Here is a 9,115-nt window from a genome sequence, read left to right on the forward strand (position 1 = left end):
AATTCTTCTGTTGTGCATACCCACAGTTTCATCAGAGGTCCGGGTGGCTCATCCCAGAACCGGATGTGGTGGTCCTGGGCTGGCGTGGGTAAATGTGGCCTGCGATTGTGAGGCCAGTTGGATGTACTGCCAAATTCTCTAAAACGACGTTGGAGGCGGCTTATGGTAGAGAAATTAACATAAAAGTATCTGGCAACAGCTCTGATGGATATTCCTGCAGTCAGCATACCAATTGCATGCTCCCTTAAAATATTGTGTTGTGTGACAAAACTGCACACTTTAGAGTGTTGTTTAATCAGCTTCTTGACATGCCACATCTGTCAGTTGAACGGATTATCTTGGTAAAGGAGAAAATTCTCCCTAACAGGAATGTAAACATATTTGTGCACAACATTTGACAGAAATAAGCTTTTTGTGTGTATAGAGCATTTCTGGGATATTTTATTTTAGCTCACGAAACATGGGACCAAAACCAAAAACGACAGCAGACTCGCACAACTCAATCGCTGGTTGAAATCTATTTTCTATGCCTCCCAAAGATTGAATTTGTAGATAATTGGCCCTCTTCCTGGGACTCACTCTTAAATGGGACCAAGCCTTGGCTGCTGAGGAGTGACGGAATGCATCCTAGCTGGAGGGGTGCTCTTATCTTATCTATCAACATAGACAGGGCTCTAACTCCTCTAGTTCCTCAATGAGATGGATATCATATTCACATTTTTGGTGACTTCAATTTTCCCATGGACAAGTCCACAGACCCACTCCAAAAGGCTTTCTGAGCAATCATCGACTCGTCCAACATTGCCTCAATCATACCCTGGATCTAGTTTTGTCTCATGGAATAGATATTGTGGATCTAGATGTTTTTCCTCATAATCCTGACTATCGGACCACCATCTTATTACATTTGCAATCGCAACAAATAAGGATTATCAAAGCTGCTATCCCTCGACCTACCCAAGGATGTCGGAGTACAAAAATCAGTTAACCTCTAAATATCTAAGCTGTCTACTAAACTAACATATGGAATTTTGTTAAGATGGTCATACCGTGGATCATTTAGTTATTTGATTTGGAATTGTAAAACCCCTTTAGGTCTAAAAAAATAGAATACATTTTTTTTGTTAAATATTCAATTTGGTCTTATAGCCCATAGAAACGCATTTAATAACGCATTCATAAATGGCAATAAGGTATAAGGCTTTTAAGTGTTTGTCCTATATCTAGGAGATATAACACAGCTCAGGAAATATTTGTGTTTAACCCCTAATTTCTGTTGTCATAAAACTCCCTCCATACTTCCATTAATTTGTATGGATTACCTTACGAAGAGTCCAGTGACACTTGTGGGGTTTGCAAAATGGAGAATGCCATCGTGTTCGTTAGTCTCCCCTTTCCACAGTTGGGTCATATTAGTTTGTAGCCAAAACAGTTCGGACACCACAGACAGAAGTTAGCGCATTACCATTACCGACTTCAAGCTTGTGGTGGTTATAGAGCAAAACGGACTACACAGATGTTTTCGCAAACATCGCTGTAGCTTGTTCACCTTCCACTGCACATGCGGAAGAAGGGTAGCGACGCAGCCCATGCAACAACAAAAAATATCTATAGCTTAAATTGACGGATGTTGATGGGGATTTATGTATTATGTTTCTTAGATTGGCACACACGTGCATCAATCTAAGTAACATAATATACAAATGAAGACTCTTAAGGATTTACCCACTTAACCCAGGATCTAAACATAATCTTGCATAACACCCTAGATGCAGTCACACCGCTAACAATAAAAACAATTGTCACAAGAAACTAGCTCCCTGAAGCAAGTTTCCAGAAAATTGGAACGCAAATGGTGCTCGACCAAATTTGAAGCATTCCGTCTAGCTTGGACAGAAAGTACAGTGCAATATCAAAAAGCCCTCAGTGCTACACGATCAGCCTACTTTGCCAACCTGATTGAGAATAAAAACGTATTGTTGATACTGTCCCAAAGCTAACTAAAAAGCAGCATTCCCCAGGTGAGGATGGCCTTCACTTCAGCAGTGATGACTTCATGAACTTCTTTGACGAAAAGATCATGATCATAAGAAAGCAAATTATGGACTCCTCTTTGAATATGTGTATTTATCCTGAACTCAGTTGTCCTGAGTCTGCACAGAACTGCCAGGACCTTGGATCATTGGAGACACTCAACACATTCACGAAAATAGTCATGGCCTCTAAACCTTCCAGCTGTCTACTGGACCCTATTCTAACTAAACTACTGAAAGAGTTACTTGCTGTGCTATGCCCTCCTACAATGAATATAATAAATGGCTCCCTACCCTCTGGATGTGTAACAAACTCACTAAAAGTGGTAGTAATAAAGCCTCTCCTGAAAAAGACAAATCATTAATTGGAAAATGTAATTTTTTAAAATATCGGCCTATATCGAATCTCCAATTCTTCTAAACGTTTTTTTGAAAAAGCTGTTGCTTAGAAACTTACTGCCTTCCTGAAGACAAATAATGTATACGAAACGCTCCAGTCTGGTTTTAGATCCCTTTATAGTACTGACACCGAACTCGTGAAGGTGGTAAACAACCTTTTAATGGCATCAGACCAAGGCTCTGCATCTGCCCTCGTGCTGTTAGACCTTAGTGCTGATTTCGACATCATAGATCACCACATTCTTTAGGAGAGATTGGAAACTCTAATTGGCTTACGCAGACAAGTTCTTGCCTGGTTTAGATCTTATCTGTCGGAAAGATATAAGTTAATCTCTGAGGATGGTTTGTTCTCTGACAAATCAATGGTAAGTTTTGGTGTTTCTCAAGGTTCCGTTTTAGGACCACTATTGTTTTCACTATATTTTCTACCTCTTGGTGATGTGATTCGGAAACACAATGTCAACTTTCACTGCTATGCGGACAACACACAGCTGTACATTTCGATGAAACATGGTGAAGCCCCAAAATTGCCCTAGAAGCCTCTGTTTCAGACATAAGAAAGTGGATGGCTGCAAATGTTTTACTTTTAAACTCAGACAAAACAGAGATGCTAGTTCTAGGTCCCAAGAAACAAAGATCTGCTGTCAGATCTGACAATGAATCTTAATCGTTGTACAGCACTTTGACATATCAGCTGATGTAAGAAGGGCTATATAAATACATTTGATTACAGTATTCCCAAATAAAATTGTGAAGAACCTCTGTGTTGATCTGGACCCTGATCCCTCTATTGATGAACCTATAACACATATTTGAAGAGCAGCTTTTTTCCACCTTCATAACATTGCAAAAATCAGAAACGTTCTGTCAAAAGATTATGCAGAGAAACGAATACATGCTTTTGCCACTTCAAGATTAGACTACTGCAATGCTGTACTCTCCAGACTTGGGCTGATTTCACGGCTTTCCTTCTAACCTACAAGGCATTACATGGACCTGCTTCTACCTATCTCTCCGATTTGGTCCTACAATATATACCTACACGTATGCTAAGGTCACATGCAAGTCTCCTTATTGTTCCTAGAATTTCTAAGTAAACAGCTAGAGGCAGAGCTTTCTGCTAAATGTTTATGGAATGGCCTGCCGATCCATGTCAGAGATGTAGACTTGGTCTCCACCTTTAAGTCTTTACTGAAGACTCATCCTCTCAGTAGGTCCTATGATTGAGTGTAGTCTGGCCCAGGGGTGCAAAGATGAATGGCGAGGCACTGGAGTGATGAACCACCTGTCTCTGCCTGGCCGGCTCCCCTCTCTCTACTGGGATTCTCTGCCTCTGACCCTATTACCTGGACTGTCACTCTCTGATGCTGTCCCTCTTTCTCTCTCTCTCTCTGTCTTTTGCACATGCTGTCTCAACCTCTGAATGCTTAGCTTTGAAAAGCCAACTGTCATTTACTCCTGAGGTGCTGACCTGTTGCACCCTCTACAACCCTCTACAACCACTGGTATTATTATTTGACCTTGATGTTCATTTATGAATGTTTGAACATCTTGAAGAACAATATGGGCTTAATGGCCATGTACTATTATAATCTCCACCCGGCACAGCCAGAAGAGGACTGGCCACCCCTCAGAGCCTGGTTCCTTTAGGTTACTTCCTATGTTCCTGCCTGTCTAAGGAGTTTTTACTAGCCACTGTGCTTCTACATCTGCATTGCCTTCTCTTTGTTTTTTGTTGTTGCAGGGTTTCTATATAAGCACTTTGTGACAACAGCTGATTTAAAAGGGTCTTTATAAATACATTTGATTGATTGATTGACTAACACTGAAGACCTAAACTGAGAGAGATATACATTTAAAAGTGACTGGTTCGGGTTCCTATGCATTTAGGGCTATGACTCACTAGTAGCTCTTGGAATTTTCCTGTGAACCACCATATAAACAAAATACATGTACAGAATCTCTAGACCCATCCCAGCCTGGGGGCCAGTCTGTTTCTGCTTTCTTACTAGACTGGGGGCCAGTTTCTGCTCACTAGCCAAACTGATTGAGTGGTTGTGGTTCAGACAGATAGGAGATGCCTTCAGTCAGGAGGCTGAGCTGAGATGTATCCCAAATGGCAACACATTCCCTATATAGTGCACTGCTTTTGACCAGGACCCATTGGGAATCGGGTGCCATTTGGGATGCACATTCATTGAGAAGGAGGGATCATACAGGGCTATACACAAATCAATACTACTCCACTCTTAATCTTCCTCTCATTCCTATTCTGTTTTACCATTTCTATCTCTGTCTCACTCCCACTTTACCTTCATCTCTCTCATTCTCTCCCTCCCCTCCTCCCTCTTTCTCCTCATTTTACTGGAAGCTGACACTGATGGACTTCCTGCATTAAGGCTTTTAAGCAATTAGCTCAGTTTTACATCTCAACTTTCTGTTTCACACCATCTCCTTCTCCTTCACCAACACAAAGACTCTCCCTTATCCTTCCACCTTCTCTCCTACAATCTACAACTTTCTCTTTAATCTGGTAATCTCTCTCTCTCTCTCTCTCTCTCGTTCATTGTCTCTTGTTCCATCTCCCCATCCATTGTTTCTTGTTCCATCTCCCCCTCTCTCTCTCGTTCATTGTCTCTTGTTCCATCTCCCCCTCTCTCTCTCGTTCATTGTCTCTTGTTCCATCTCCCCATCCATTGTCTCTTGTTCCATCTCCCCATCCATTGTCTCTTGTTCCATCTCCCCATCCATTGTCTCTTGTTCCATCTCCCAATCCATTGTCTCTTGTTCCATCTCCCAATCCATTGTCTCTTGTTCCATCTCGTTCTCTGTCCTCCTCTCTCCCTTTATCCCCATCTTTCTGTCGGAGGTCAGCCAAAACCCAGTGAACAAAGTTTCGAAGTTCAAGATGTCAGTCAGCCACTCTCGCTGAATGTAAGCTTTGTGGTTTGATTTACTGGAGAAGGCACTTAGGACTGGGATCCCGAGAGAGAGAGAAAGAGAAAGAGAGAGAAAGAGAGAAAGAGAGAGAGAGGAAAAAATTATGTGGATGGGGAGGAGAGGAAAGGGAGAGAGAAGAGGGAAGAAGTGAAATGAGTGAGAGGTGAAAAAATGTCAGGGAGGAGGAAGAGGAGAGCATGCCCCCTATTGGTGAGAAATAAACATGCAGTAGTGGTCTCTGAGACATCACCAATCAGAGAGGCGCTTGCAGAAGTTGCACACATGAGGAAATGTGTTATAAATGCTTTTCATGCAATTGTACATCATTTTAGATGACTGGAGACTTTAGCAGAATCTTTTTAAATAACTCACAAAATATTGAAATGACAGGCTATACTTAAAAACTGACAAACAAGAATCTGAGATCAATAGCTTAAGCTTAGGTGTGTGGAGACACACATATTGTACAATACAGTGGCTTGCGAAAGTATTCATCCCCCTTGGCATTCTTCCAATTTGTTGCCTTATAACCTGGAATTAAAATGTATTTTTGGGGGGTTTGTATCATTTGATTTACACAACATGCCTACCACTTTGAAGATGCTAAATATTTCTTATTGTGAAACAAACAAGAAATAAGACAAAAAAAAACGGAAAACTTGAGCGTGCATAAGTATTTCATCTCTGGAAGACTGAAACAGGTTTCCCTCAAGAATTTCCCTGTATTTAGCGCCATCTACCATTCCTTCAATTTTGACCTGTTTCCCAGTCCCTGCCGATGAAAAACATCCCCACAGCATGATGCTGGGATGGAATGGTGTTCTCGGGGTGACTAGAGGTGTTGGGTTTACGCCAGATATAATATTTTCCTTAATGGCCAAAAAGCTCAATTTTAGTCTCATCTGACCAGAGTACCTTCTTCCATATGTTTGGGGAGTCTCCCACATGCCTTTTGGCGAACACCAAATGTGTTTGCTTATTTTTTTCTTTAAGCAATGGCTTTTTTTCTGGTCACCCTTCTGTAAAGACCAGCTCTGGGGAGTGTACAGCTTAAAGTGGTCCTATGGAGAGATACTCAAATCTCCACTGTGGAGCTTTGCAGCTCCTTCAGGGTTATCTTTGGTCTCTTTGTTGCCTCTCTGATTAATGCCCTCCTTGCCTGGTCTGTGAGTTTTGGTGGGCGGCCCTCTCTTGGCAGGTTAGTTGTGGTGCCATATTCTTTCCATTTTTTAATAAAGGATTTAATGATGTTTCCTAGGATGTTCAAAGTTTCTGATATTTTTTTGTAACACCACCCTGATCTGTACGTCTCCACAACTTTGTCCCTAACCTGTTTGGAGAGCTCCTTGCTCTTCATGGTGTCACTTGCTTGGTGGTGCCCCTTGCTTAGTGGTGTTGCAGACTCTGGAGCCTTTCAGAACAGGTGTATATATACTGAGATCATGTGACAGATCATGTGACACTTAGATTGCACACAGGTGGACTTTTTAAAACTAATTATGTGACTTCTGAAGGTAATTGGTTGCACCAGATCTTATTTCGGGGCTTCATAGCAAAGGTGGTGAATACATATGCACGCATCACTTTTCAGTTTTTTAATTTTTTAGAATTTTTTGAAACAAGTTATTTTTTAAAATTTCAATTCACCAATTTGGACTATTTTCTGTATGTCCATGACATGAAATCCAAATAAAAATCAATTTAAATTACAGGTTGTAATGCAACATAATAGGAAAAACGCCAATGGGGATGAATACTTTTGCAAGGCACTGTATGAGAAGGAAATTATAGTCCTAAAAAAGCTTTCCAGTTTTATTAACTCACCCAATGATGCGCAGCTACAGCGATGGCCAATGCGCTCATGCCAAAAGCTTAACTCTCTCAATGCTGTTTGATCAATGCGTTTATTTGGAAGTTGATAACATGGTAGCCTAAAGACAGATTAGTCTTCTCTTTTCAGCAGGATTAATTTGCTTTCCAACCTGCTTTTTCCAGCGAATGCAGTTCAATTATAGGCCTACTCCTGGTGTAGTATTCTGAGTTATTTCATTTATTTCTGAACAGACAGCAGTAATTCTATGACTTTGGAAAATGTATTTGAATTTATCAAGGGTGCTGTGGAATCTTCAGCAATCTTCCCGCCATAGCCTATAAGGAAATATATTATGAAGTGCAATGCTGGAGAGATGAGATTTGCAGGCGCATGTCTATCAGAGCAGAGAGAGGGAGAAAGATAATAGAAAGTGCATCTCATTCTAGTTCTGTGAGAAATACAGGCGCACCTCTCTCACCACAGCAATAGCCACTTGTTGGTCTATATAGGCTACATACAATGTTGTGCAAACCATACACCTGGAACAGCCCATCACAAATCAATGTTAGAAAATCAGGCACTGTTTTCACATTACGTTTTTTAGGGGGCAGCCAGGAGAATTGCAGAGGAGTCCTCTTGAATTAACTCTGATTGTTTTATTCAAATTTTTACATTACAAACAGTGACTTTTTGGTGTTGATCGGCTCAAATTAAGCATTGCACTTCGCTGTGTATTATTTCAAATATTGGACAAAATGTCAGAGAAGCCAAGGGGAAAAGTATGCAGTTGAAAGTTTTTCAGAGATTTTATTTTACTCACCTTAGGTTACATAGAATGAGTTTTTCACAAAATGATGTGTGTTAGCGATTTAAGGGAGAAACAGGAATTGTCCTACATGCATTGTGGGAATGCATGGTAGTGCAATCCCTATGGAAAGCAAAGCCTTACATTGCATGGAGGACGGCCTTGGAGTTCCTATATCTAGTTTTTCTAGACCAGGATTTCCAAAACTCGGTTTCTATATCGGCTGATGTAAAAAGGGCTTTATAAATACATTTTATTGATTGATTGATAAAGGTACATAAAGGAGTACCATGGCCATGACGTATCACTTATCAGAAAAAAACCTCTCCCTATGTTATTATTTTTTGGTTTGGTATGTTGATTTGTCTTTATTTAGCTAGGAAAGCCAGTTAAGAACAAATTCTTATGTACAATGACGGGCCTACCCCAGCCAAACCCAGACGACACTGGGCCAATTGTGCACCGTCCTATGGGACTCCCAATCATGGCCAGATGTGATTCAGCCTGGATTCTAACCATGGACTGTGGTTAGTGCCTTACACCGCTGCGCCACTAGGGAACCCAAACTTTAAACAACAACTTTTTTACAGATTACTGTATACACTTTATACTCCCTTACACTACCGGTCAAACGTTTTAGAACACCGACTCATTCAAAGGTTTTTCTTTATTTTTTACTATTTTCTACATTGTAGAATAATAGTGAAGACATCAAAACTATGAAATAACACATGGAATCATGTAGTAACCAAAAAAGTGTTAAACAAATGGACATATCCTTTATTTTTGAGATTCTTCAAATAGCCACCCTTTGCCTTGATGACAGCTTTGCTCACTCTTCACATTCTCTCAACCAGTTTCATGAGCTAGTCACCTGGAATGCATTTCAATTAATAGGTGTGTCTTTTTAAAGGTTCATTTGTGTAATTTCTTTCCTTCTTAATGCGTTTGAGCTTATCAGTTGTGTTGTGACAAGGTAGGGGGGTAAACAGAAGATAGCCGACCAAGTCCATATTATGGCAAGAACAGCTCAAATAAGCAAAGAGAAACAACAGTCCATCATTACTTTAAGACATGAAGGTCAGTCAATATGAAATATTTCAAGACTATCAAGAGCTATGAAGA

This window comes from Salmo trutta, chromosome 19 (assembly GCF_901001165.1).
Source record: "Salmo trutta chromosome 19, fSalTru1.1, whole genome shotgun sequence".
Taxonomy (NCBI): Eukaryota; Metazoa; Chordata; class Actinopteri; order Salmoniformes; family Salmonidae; genus Salmo; species Salmo trutta.